This window comes from Artibeus jamaicensis, unplaced genomic scaffold, assembly GCF_021234435.1.
Source record: "Artibeus jamaicensis isolate MK-2021 breed Jamaican fruit bat unplaced genomic scaffold, CSHL_Jam_final contig_464, whole genome shotgun sequence".
NCBI classification, from domain to species: domain Eukaryota; kingdom Metazoa; phylum Chordata; class Mammalia; order Chiroptera; family Phyllostomidae; genus Artibeus; species Artibeus jamaicensis.
In genome coordinates, this window is record NW_026521842.1 from 23,848,876 (window position 1) to 23,861,771 (window position 12,896).

A 12,896-nucleotide genomic window follows, 5' to 3' on the forward strand; every position below is an offset into this window, starting at 1 on the left:
GGGAAGTGGAAGCCTTCAAAAAGTAATCCTAACGTAACCCTGCTCTTGCTGATCAAATACATACCATTTGCTTAATAATGACAAACTTTCTGTTAAATATCAATTCATCACATTTATCCTGCTAAAGTTCTCTAAAATGTAAGCTAAGGCCAAGATGGAGTAAAATTTTCACTAACAACGACAAACACAACTAACAGACAAAAGTTGATGTATCTAACATTGCAGTAGGCAGCACAGGACAATGACAGCTGAGTCGGTGAACTCTACGATCACCCCCAGGGCTATGACCTAGGAGGGTTTCCAGACCGCAGCCCTGAGAGAGAGCAGTCAGAGCCCAGCACCCGCACTGAGCTGGGGAGTTCGGTGTAAGACCCAGGGTCATGTGCTGCCTTTATCCTGGGTGAATGAACCCAAGAGGGCCCTCAGTGGTATAACCACAGTTACCCTCCCACTTCTGTTCCCACAGCTAAGGTGCTGTGGCCAACAGCCATCCTCATCGAGAAGATCCGGCAGAGTGTTATTACAGATTTCCCTTGAGTAGTGAATTTCAGCTCCCTGGCAGCTCAGGAAATTATTGTACAAGCCAATCACAGCCTTCTTCAAACACTGGGGGTCACCACCCCTTCTTCGTACTGCAAAGCCTGCCCCCTGTAGCCCCTGGCTATTCACTCTGCTCCTGAGAGCCACCCTCCTATGGCATATACTGTGCTCTCCTCCTACAGACTGTGAGTATACACGACTAACAATTTGTGGCCACGTTCAGTGTCCTTTGCCCTGTGTTGGGCCTCATGTGTCTGGTTATTCTTTAAGCTCTAAGGTGAAAGCTCTTTTTTCATGGATGGGTTGAACAGGAGGTGTTTAAAAGAGGGAAATCAAGGTGGGGAAGGATTGCAGATCAAAACCCTGGAGAGACATGATCTGCACAGAAAAAAAAAATTCCACGTGAGCTCCACCAAGCATTTCCTCAAGCCTTCCACTCATTCCCAAGAGAAACTGAAATGCATAATCTCACATTTCACAGGAAATCAGGGAAATTACTTAGAAAACTCACTAGAATCCTAGCAGTGGGACAAAATTCTATGTAGACTAGTCTAATTTAATGCTACTTTGCATAACTTAGAAGTGACCTCAGGAGGATTTCTCCTTTTTCCAAGTAACTGTGTTCCAGGACAAACCTCCATAAAAATCTATCTATCTATCTATCTATCTATCTATCTATCTATCTATCTATCTATCATCCAGCAACAAGAAAGTTAAGTCGCAATGTATGAGATAAGCAAAAACTACCAGGTAAGCAAAGAATCAAAAGGTATGCCCTATAAAGAAAAGAAAAATCAATTTATAGAAACAGACCAAGAAACATTTCAGTTAACAGAATTATTAAACAAGACATTAAAACTGTTATAATCTCTTGAACAATTGTAAATGTTCAAGAGAAAATATTAATCATGTTAACATAAATAATATTTAAAAACAACTTTTATATGTGAAAACTATAATATCTGATGTAAAAAAACCAAAACGCTGGTTTGCATTAACCTCAGAGTAGATGCTTCAGAAGAAAAAAACTAGTGAACCTGAAGACATAGCAATAGAATCTGTGCAAAGTAGAACATAGAGAGATGAAAGACTGGAGGAAAAACATATCAGCTGTGAGGTATGGAACAACTTCAGGTGGACTACCATATGTACAACTGGAGTCAGAGAAAAATAATTTGGAGGGGCGGAAATCGAAGAAAAATAATTGAGAAAATAATGGCTGAATTTATACCAAATTTGATCAAAATCATAACCCCAAATCCAAGAAACCCAACAAATCCAAAACACAGGAAACATGAACAATGCAAAAACAATCTTAAATTGCAAAAATATATATACACATATGATAAAGAAAATGTCTTCAAAGCAGCTGGAGAAAGATATGTTTTAAACCAAAGCAAGAAGACAAGAATATTAGATTTCTCTTCTCTAGCTCTGAATCTGTTTCTATTTTTTCATTAGTTTCATTTGTTCATTAGATCCACATGTGGGTGAAAAAGGTGAAGAGATTAAAAACCCACCTCATAAACACAACAGCATGGTGATTTCAGGAGGGAAAGAGGGATAGGGGGAAGTAGGAGAGGTCAAAGGGAGGATAAATGGTGATGGACGGAGACTTGACTTTGGGTGGTGAACACACAATACAATATACAGATGATATATTATAGAATTAATTGTACACCTGAAACCTATACAATTTTATTAACCAACATCACCCCAATGAATGCAATAAGTTCCATTTTTTAAAAAGAATATTAGTTTCCTCAACTCAAACAATGCAAATCAGAAGAGAACGGAGCAACAACTCTACTAAAAGAAAACACCATCAATCTAGAATTTACAGCATAGTCAAACAAGCCTCCAAAAATGAAGATGAACTAAAGACTTCTTTGAATACATAAAGGATTAAAGAATGCATCACCAGCAGACCTATGCTTAAAAAAGCAATTCTAAAGAACTTTCTGTGGCAAAATGAAAATTATACCAGGTAGAAATATGTATCTATAGACAAAGCAATTAAGGGCAATCAAAATTATTTAAAATGTGCATCATTAGAATATATTCCCCCTGCTTTTTAATTTCCATAAAATTAATTGAATATGTATAGTAAACAATAATAACAGGTATTGTGAGGCTTATGTTTAGAAGTTAAATGTATGGCAACAATATTGCAAAGGTCAGTGGGGGATGGGGGGAATAAAGTATACGTTATCATGGTCTTATGCTATACATGAAGTGAAATATTATTACCAAAATTACAAGTTAAAGGGTATTAATTAGGGGAGAAAGGAAAGTTCTTCCTTTATTGTGCCCCTACACTTTATACCTTCCTGATTTATAAGGTAGCCTTTTTCTTCAATCGTACACGTGGATGGTATTCTGTAGACCCAATCTAAATTTCACTCTGTTATAAATTGATAAGCCAGTTCCAATAAAGTGAAAGGCTCATTAAACTGTACAGAGTACATGACTGAAGGCATGAAACAAAACTGCATTTATCCATATTTGAAATTTTTCTTGTTATTGCTTTTATTGATTTAGAAGCACAATTTAGAAACACAATCTGCCTACCCATTTCTCATCAAAACCTCTTTGGAATCCTCATGAAAATTCCATTTTAATGATATGCCTACTTCTGTTTTTAAATCCAAGGAGAAAAGCATATGATTTTGATAAACAGACAACTCGACTGACTCTTTGCACTTTTTAAATGCGGCTGTGTGTTCACTGACACCACTGAAGACACTGTGTTTGGGTTTTTTTAAATCCAGAAATAAGTGCTTATGTCGAAACCACCTGGTAGGATCTTGCTCATTTCCTCGTAATTGACAGAAATTATGTTTATTATTACTTCTCAAAAAAAGAAGATTACTATTCTCTTATGACTAGCTACAGAAATAAGAAAGCCCTTTTAGTCTTTTGTTTCTTTATAGCTGGTAGTGCAAATACTGCATGAGCACCTATTCCAGTAAAATAGAGCAAAACTTTGAATAATGGAGCCTTATCATATAGAGATATAAAATTAGCTTCACATGCGCATGTTTTGGAAAAAAAGAAAAAAAACCTGTCCCAGGGAGAAACTGGCAGTAGAAGAAATCTATCTCTTTCTACCCTTTCATCCAATTCATTGAGTGCCAAGGACGTGCCCTGGTCTGTCCCAAGTTCAAAATACAAACTCCTTACTGTCACGCTATTTATGTTGACCATCACTGTCCCTACCTTCAAATAATTTCTAAGGACATTTTATTGCCTGAACTAAATATAAATTCTTTTTCTTAAAGTAAATCTCTAAAAATTGCTAAAGTGTAATCTAGGTATGGAGACTAACAATGAACATGAGTAATATTAATGTATTTCAGAATGACTTTTGATAGAGGTTTACATACACACAGATCCTGAGATTTATTCGCAAACATCTATTTACCTTCAGATTCTAAGAAAACTGAATGAGATCCTTAGAAAGAAATTGCAGTAATCTTTACCTGGCTTTCTCCCTACATGTATTTTAAGATACATGTGGCTTCTACAAAACAAGTCTTTTCTTTCCTACGATAAAGGAAAGAAAAATATTTATATCTTCTTCAGTTTATTATTCGGCTATAAATTCATTTAACCTCTCCTTCCTCAACAAACACACATATTGACACACAGTGTTTTAAGTGTTTTGTTTTGTTTTTTTTAACAGATCAGATGAACAAGACAGTTAAGTCAGTCACAGTAGTCGATGCAAAACTAGGATAAAAGTATTGAACTTTTCCAGATGAAATCATCTTTGACCTTCTGATAAACCCCGCTTTGCTCCTTAAAACATTGATTGCCAAGCCAAAAATGTGATTCGATTTACTTGGTTATTATCTAGTAAACACGTTGTCAAAATTTACAGTCTAATTAAAGATAACAACAATAAAAAAACAACTAATCCCAAAGCCTCCTACTGGTCTCCAGGATGATTTCAAAAAGTACTACAGCTAAAAACAAGCAGACAACCATAAGAAAGAGTATTTACCAAATTCCATAGAATAAGTGAAGATAATAAAAAGATGAAAAATCAAATTTTAAAAAAGTGTTCTCCCTTTATTTAATAATATAAAAAAACATCCAAGTTGTGAATAGTACCTAGCTTCTGGGGCCTAGCAAATCTCTTATTTATTTATTTATTAGTTTATTTAGTTAATAGCAGCACAAATTTCTAAAAGCCTCACACATTTAGAGAACTAAGTCAGTGAGGCCGTGAGGATTACAATGAGCATGCGTAGAATTTGGTACGTCCAGAGTGAAGCCCCATTCTAAACCTCCCAGCTAATTAAACACTGCGAGGGGGCGGGGAGGAGATGATGGGCGCAGGAAAGCCAGGGCAGAACAGGGGGGAGATGGACTTTAAACACAGAGTTCTAGAAGGATAACACTGCATTTGCTTGATAGATTCTGAAGCCTAGGCCTTCAACAACAAAGACGGAATCATTCACATAAACTATTTGTAGGTGTGATCACCAAAGTAGCACCCCACTGAGCATTGTTAGTTGGTGTGAAATTAATATTTGAGTGTGAACTTTATGTGTGTCTGTGTATTGTGTGTGCATCCATACATGTATATGTATTTATGTATGTAAATGCATGCATATGTGTATATATACATCATTATGTACATGTATATACACATGAATGTATATTTATGTGTATTCATTCAGCCTGGGGTAAGGAATTAGAATATCTAAATTTGGGTTACTCTTGATTCAACTATATAGAAAATTCTCACAAACAACACTGGACATGTTTAGTATTACATATTCAAAGACCATTAGGAGTGAGAGTTTATTAGCCATTGAACAAAAGTATTTCAGGTGAATCATTCAACCTAGCTGATGTTAATTAGTCCCTTTCTGCCCAGAGCTTTTATATTTGTGATACACTCCGAAACATTCTTTGTCACAGAATGTTGTGCAAGGCATTCAGATGTATTTCACAAGTTTCCTCTCACCACTCTGTTGGAGACCCCAACTTTGGTCTGCTGCAAGCTCCCACGTGACTCTACAGCAACTGGTTCATAGTACTCCCACTATGTAAAAATTCCTCAGACAAACAAACAAACAAACAAATCCTTTCTTTGCTGACCTGACCTGCTCTCCTCCAGAGGTAGCCTTTTTCAGAGCAGGGATTTCTACCATTTTATTGAATAGAGTCTCTCTACTCAACCCCTTTTCGGTGACTAATAAGTGATTGAATGATAGCACTCAGAATTTAGAACGGGTTTCTTACAGCACCCCTCTTCCCAAATATAACTACAAACATTGGTTGAGATCCAATATGCCCAAACGTGTAAGGAGAATCGAGAGTGTTTTACTTTGCGCTAACCTAACGGTGACAATAGGTAGGGGACTGAATTAGGATGTATAGCAGGTTTCAAAATAATTAGTTGTTTCTTGATGAGAAACTGAAAAGAACCATTAGCCGGCGGTGTCCAGAAATTAGTGCCTGGATCAAAAGTAAACTGCTCCCATTCTGCTCCGGTCTTTCTCCTTCTTCTCAATGTGTCCCAAAGTATTATACTGCCCAGGGATTGCCCTACACTTGGTTTCTTTCCTGTTTTAGAAACCTTGCTAGCATTGCTTCATCCTGATTCTACAATAGCTCCAAATATTCCTTGAGTTTCAAAAGTTTATCAATGGATTGTTACCCAAATTTACTCTAACAGTATCCTCGGCCATCCACTACTATGTATTCTTTCTGTCAAACGGAGTGATTTTCAACTCTTCTTGCACATTAGAGTCCACTGGGGAGCTTTCAAAACTAATATTGCCTGAGCCCCATCTCAGACCATTAAATCAGGACCTCCAAGGGTGGGGCTGCACTATATCATTGTTAAAACTCCCTAGGCAATTATAATGTGCAGCGAAGGTTTAGACCAACTGCTTGAACCTGAATGCCAGGCTCAGCATTTCCTCTCTCTCTGTTATGCTATCGTGACCATAATGTGGATATTCTACTCCTCTGGTGCCAATTACCATTTCCAAGGTAAATCTCAGCTGATAAAGAGTGCCCCACGATGAAGAAGCATAAATACCTCGATGTGCCGTAGATACGAGTATGTGTGCCTGAAGCATTCCCCATGGTGAGGTGTTTTATTTTCTAACAATTTACTGGTACATCCGTGCGTCTCATACATTCAGCTACCCGTACACCCCTGCATAACACTGGGCCACTCAGAGATGTTGTAGTTCAGACAAGAGCTACCCCACGTCTTTTCAAGTGAGACATACGCACAAACACACACACAAAATTTTTAAGGCCTCTTCCAAAAAATGGTCTCAGGGAATTTCTGTAGATGAATTCTTAAAGCAGACTTGAATGGGGATACTTCATTGTAATTGAAGAAAATTTGCCTAGTGTCTTCATGGGCAGAGAGTATTTCATCGCAATGAGTAGTTTGCTGGTATCCTCTCAGCTTTTCTACTAGAAAAATATTTTTTACGATGGAGACATTACTACTTATAATCTCCTGTTATTATTAGAGTATGGATAGGTAAAATATTTCCAAGCGAATTAACATCATTGCCAACATAAAATATATTCACATATTCAAGATGTACTTGAAAATGTGGCAATTGTAATATAAAACAAAACAAACTTAAAAATTTTTTGAAATAATGACACTAAGAGAAAATTATTACTGTATTTTTTGGAACATAAGATGCACCTAGGTATTAGAGGTGGAAAATAGGAAAAGAATTTTTGAAGCTAAAAATGCGGTAAATATTTAATAACATAAATAACATAATATTTCACCATGTAAATGTAAACAGAGCCCAACAGCAACATTAACAACCATCATTCCTCCCAAATTTGGGGGGAGGGAAGGTGCATCTTATAGTCCAAAAATACAGTATAATAGTAATATTATAATATTCACCAATATTTCACCAATGTAAATGTAAACAGAACTCAAAAGCAGCATTAATAACCATTATTTCTCCCAAATTTTGGGGGCGTCTTATAGTAAAAAAAATACAGTATAATAGTAAAGACCATTTAACCAACCCCCATCTTAGTTCCCTTCCCTGGGAGTAGCCTATGAAAGCTCAGGGTATGTCTTTCCAGAAATAAATACATACAAATGTGTAACTGCTGTGAGTATTTTGACCTTAGTTTTGTTTGTTCATTTCATTGTTTTTTTTTTTTAAGCTCTTTCTCATTTGCCACTGGAGATTTCTGTCACTTCAGGGCCAAGGTGTCCACAAGTCCTCTGCCCCTGGGTCCTCACAGAGCTTATGTGGGAGCATCGGAACCCACCAGAAAGCCCACAGAGGAGCACGACTGGCAATGGGACACCAAACAGAAACCATAAAACGGGATACCCCTTCACTGCTTTAAGTAAAGAATGTTTTCAATGAGTCACGGATTGCTACCGTGATAGGCGGGCAAATGCGGGCAAGTGCAGGCAGGTGAGGAGGTGGGAAAACAACCACAAACTCGTTCTTCAGAGCTGGAGCCAAAACTGCCTTGATCCAACCCTGTGGTTGTTTTCCAAAATTGCCTCAACAGGGTCACACCCTGCCTCCTCCCTGTTACTCTTGAAAAGACCTGAGCTAGTAACCAGGGGCAGAAGCGGTGGTAACCCTTAGCACAGTGACACGAGGGAGGGACACTTTCTGGGTGTGTGGGCCACAAACCAGCTGTATAAAAAGAGCAGATGATGGGAGCTTAAGGTGTGCAGGGCCCGCCTGCAGGAACCTGATCCCGGACTTGCAGCCTCCACAACTGTCCGGGGTGCAAAACCTCGCAGGGAGCGAACCCTGGACTCACCACCCCTCAAGCACATGCCGACTCTGAAGCTACATAGGGAGCAACTTCCTCCGAAACAACTCATAACCGACCGATACCTACACAGCCCGAGAAAGAGAGAAAAACCCATTTGCTGCCCTACACCACGCCACCCCGGCACAGTGACTCAGTCTGGAGCAGGCTGAAAACACTGAGAGTCTCCCTGAGGAGCGCAGGGTTGAGTCCCACAAGGGGCACCCCAGCACTGAAGACCTGTCCCTGAAAGACGAGCCCCCAGAACACCGAGATTTGAAAACCAACAGGGCTCCAGTCTGGACACCCGCAAGTTCAATAAAATAAACTGGGAAACGACTGTCAAGGCCCTGGAGGGCGGACTTACCAGCCAGGGCTCAGCTTGGAGGCAGCAGGCCTGGGGGATGCAGAAGTTACGGGAATGAAGAGGCTCCTTTGCTGACCTTAAGGCATCTGTCCTGGCCTGAGCGCCAGACGTCCTGCTGGCTGGAGGCAGTGCCTCTGAATCCTGCCCGGGCCTCCACCAAGCAGGTGAGCGCTGGCTCTGCTCCGGGCTCCCGAGGCGAGGCCCGCGTGCAGGCACGTTCCACGTGGGACCCCACGCTGAGACCTTAAGTGGGCAGCTTGTTGACTCTCGGCCCATTAAAGAGCAAAGGAAGGTTCCCTCTTATTGGACTCAAAACCTCAAGGCCTCAGCAACTACACGTAAAACTAAATACTGTCTCTATAAGTTTAGAGAGACTGAAAAAGATGATTTAAATAATTACAAAAATCACAAGGAGCTGATTTCTGTAGGTTCTGCTGGGAGACCAGTTTACTTGGCATTTTATATCCAATTGTAGGACTCGGATAAAGGCGGAGTTAACACAGGTTTTTCCCATTTTCCTGATTCGTTTGATCATCTAGAAAAGACCCACAGAATGTTTCCCAGAATGTTTCCCAGACTTGTGTGACTGGAACCTTTGTTCCTGTCACGTTGACAAAGGTCAGGCCTTGTTGACAGGACAGTCTCGTGTCCCTTGGGCAGCGCTGGGCAAGATTCCCTGGACCTGAGACCCTCCCGGCTCCCTCAGCTTCTTCCAGAACAGCCCAGCCCATTGTTTTGATGTCAACTGTCAGTGACTTTTGATTCTAGAAGCTTCCTCAGTGGGGGTAGCTGCTATTTTTCCCTAAATGCAAATTGTTACACTGCAAATTGTCAACTTTATTAACCAATGTCACCCAAATACATTTAATGAAAAAATAATCAATAAAACATTTGAAATTAAAAACTATTTTTGCACTCTCTCAAAAAAAATGTCTTCTTCCTGTGCCCCTGGATGAACTGTGTCCCCTCCCCCCATCTACCCCGGACCACTTGCCTCCCACACTGACCCCACTCCCACCTCCTCCTGCTAGTGCCCTCCCCCGGTGGTCCCCTGTTCCCTCCTATTTGGACCACCATCCTTCCCTCCACCCGCTGCCCCTGACCCCAGATGAGAGGCCCAGGCAGTCCCTGCCCATCCTCTCAGCGGGGAGAGACAGGACATAGTGCTTCAGAACTTGGCTCCCAGGTCCATCAAGAGCCAGGGTGTGTTCAGAAGTGCTGAACAACCTGGAGAGAGAATTGAACATCCTTACTGTCCTATGGGGATTCCAGACCAACATTGGCAGCATGGACAAGGACTGTGGCAGCCACAGTCCAGGCCACTGGATGCTGTGCTGCTAACACAGGCCGAGTCGGTGACACCGCCCTAATGGTTTGGTACAGCTACTGCCCCACTGCGATGAGCTTGTGGTTGCAGCTTCTGTGTTTGCCACGAAGCTACTGTGTATGTGGCTGGCACAGAGAGTTCATCAAACCTTTGGCAAAGCTCACAGACAACATCCAGGTGCCAATGGCCAAGCCAGCATCCTGTGGCTGAGCAGTGAACACTATGAACCTGTCCCCAAGATGACACCTGATTACCCAAGAAAAATGGCCAAGCCCTTCACAGCAGAGGATGCCGTCCACCTGATCAACGTTAAGTGGACCAAGCTGCTGACCCAATGTGTGCGAAGTCGGGCCAAGTACAATCAGAACTGTGATGACCATGCCTGCTTCAGCTGGCAGCTTCTCATCCCTTCTGAGCAGGGTGGGGCCCTCAGCCCCAGTCTTGAAGTCATCCTTCAAAGAAAGAATGAGGCACTTCCAGCTGCACTCACTGTCCTACCTGCTCAATGCCAAGGCCACAGACTACCAGGAGCTCTCAGGCTGGCCAGAGGAAGCACAGCACGAAGGTAAGTAAATGGACTAGAGCCTCAAATTTCAGGAAGAGGAAAGAGGAGAAACCCAGCTTGAGGATGAGGAGAAAGGGAGGAGCACCAAGAGTGAAAGGAGTGAGGAGGCCAGTGGGAAGAGGAAGAGGAAGAGGAAGAGGAAGAGGATGAGGAAGAACATGCCAGAAGCACAAGGAGAAGGCCCAAACTCAGATGCTGGCAGCAGGTCCAGTTGTATGGAAATGCCCTTTCAGAGGAAATAAACACCTCCCAGCAGCAAAAGTGTCCCTGCTTGACCTAGAAAATTTCACCCCTCCCAGTGTCCAGCCTGGGTAGCCCCTCATGGGCGTGTCCAGCAGTCTGGCTGCTGACCTGATAGCCTGACACCCACAGACTCTCTCGCGGTGTCCTCCTGCTGTGTCCTGTGTGCGGTATTGGGAGGCAGGGGCTGCTGTACCGGTAGCTGGTGAGGGGCTAACTGTGCACTTCACCTTCAGCCACCTACCATTCTCCACACACCCCATCCACTTTTCCAGCAACTCTGACACCCTCACCAAGGGCCTGTGTGTCGGGACCCCTAACCTGCCTGTTGGCATCAGTATCTAGGAATTTCCCAAAATAGAGTCCCTGGCACCAGGAGGATCTTCCACTGCTGTGATGGGCATTGATTTCTACAACACAATGGCACAGAAACCATCTTCCGGCCATGTACCCAAACCTAACAGCTCCCTATCTCGTCTGCATTCGGGTACTCCCTGAGGAGCCGACAGCCCTGTTGTTCACGAGAATGAGTTAAAGAAGGAACAGGAATAGATAATGACAGGAATGAGACCACAGATACCTGTCAGAGTGACCCCACTCTGGGACAGAAAGTGACTGCCACTGCCAACTTGGGTGGTGTCCCTGTGTGGGACGTCTGATGACAGCAGGTTTGCAGGGGGGACTCTGACCAGGGCAAGTCTGACCCTGCTGACTCCAGATGCCCAGGACACTGCACTTGCCCATTAACAGTAAGAAGATGGTGATGCGTACCCACCCTGATGGTGAAGGACATGGGACAGTAGCTCCCAAGTTCTGTGATCTCACTGCACCTGTCCCTCCCTAATGACCTCTGGGCTGTTAGCCCCCCTCTTTCTTTCGCTCTTATATCACACTCCACGTGTCCAATAGCATCCAGAGGGGCCTCTCTCTGGTCATCGCCAGTCTCTCCCCATGGGTCCCTCAGTGACCTGCACACGGGGAGGTAGCAGCTGTTTCTTTCAGCCCTCCCAGCTTCTGTAACTATTTATGTAGCAAAATCTCAGTAAAAGATCTTCCTAATCCAGTGGTACTCGCTAATTCCTTCTGAACTCCTGATGAGTGCCGAGACCCAGGAGTACTGAATGGTGAAGTGTTTTGTCTTGCAGGCAGCCCTGTGACTCACACAAGTTCTAGCAAAAGTGAGGAGTCACAAGCAATGCTCTAGGGCTGAGACATTTTTCTTTTTGTCAAAATGCGACACGTACAGGGTTTGACGAGCTCTGAAGCTGACGAGTACTGAGGTATGATGACCATACATATACTCAACCCATGTCATACCTATGGCAGGTGTTAACTAGACTTAATGTGATGACTCTGCAACATACAAATATCAAAGCATTACACTGTACACCTGAAACTAATGGTATATGTAAGTTACAACTCAATTAAAATAAATCAAAGGTAAGTGAATAAATAAATAAAATGTGCATTTGGGGGCTCTAGTCCAGGAATATTAAATCAGAATATCTGGGGGTGAACCTAGAAATCTTCATTGCAAAGGTGGCCAAGATGATTTTAAAGCCTAAAGGTCAAAAACTAAGGGCCGATTTAGGCACCTCCCGGTTTAGCTGTCCCCCTTTCTGCCCGGGAGTCTTCCACATCACGCCAGCCCTTCAGAAGGGACCTCGGTCAGCTGGGACTGAGGTGCCAAAAGAAATGACTTAAATGCAAATGAACTGAAATCTCTGGAGCCTGCCTATTTTATAGTTGATAACAGTCAACCGAAACAGTGTCTGCTGAAACATAATCCAGAGGAAGCTATTCTGAAAACTCAAGGAAGAGTGGAGTTTCTGACCTTAGGGGTTTAAAAGCTGATAAGAGACAAAGCTACACATGGAAGTTATATGAATAGGAAAAAATCTAACTGCTCTTTACTTGGGTAGTGGTCTTGACTTTTACCTCTATTTGACTGAAGATATAAAAACGCTGCATAAAGTCTTCTCACCTCCAGTCTAGGTTCTCCATTAAATATTCTAAATGCATAACCATAATATAGTCTAGATTTTCTGGTCTCTAGAAATTTCTTG

The 12,896-nt window shown here is 42.2% G+C and overlaps 1 pseudogene; it reads left to right on the top strand.

Annotated features, from left to right (window-relative positions):
* Positions 1-11,577, top strand: part of LOC119061423 (AP-3 complex subunit beta-2-like) — a 78,450-nt pseudogene extending 66,873 nt beyond the window's left edge.
* Positions 11,578-12,896: the final 1,319 nt, after the last annotated feature.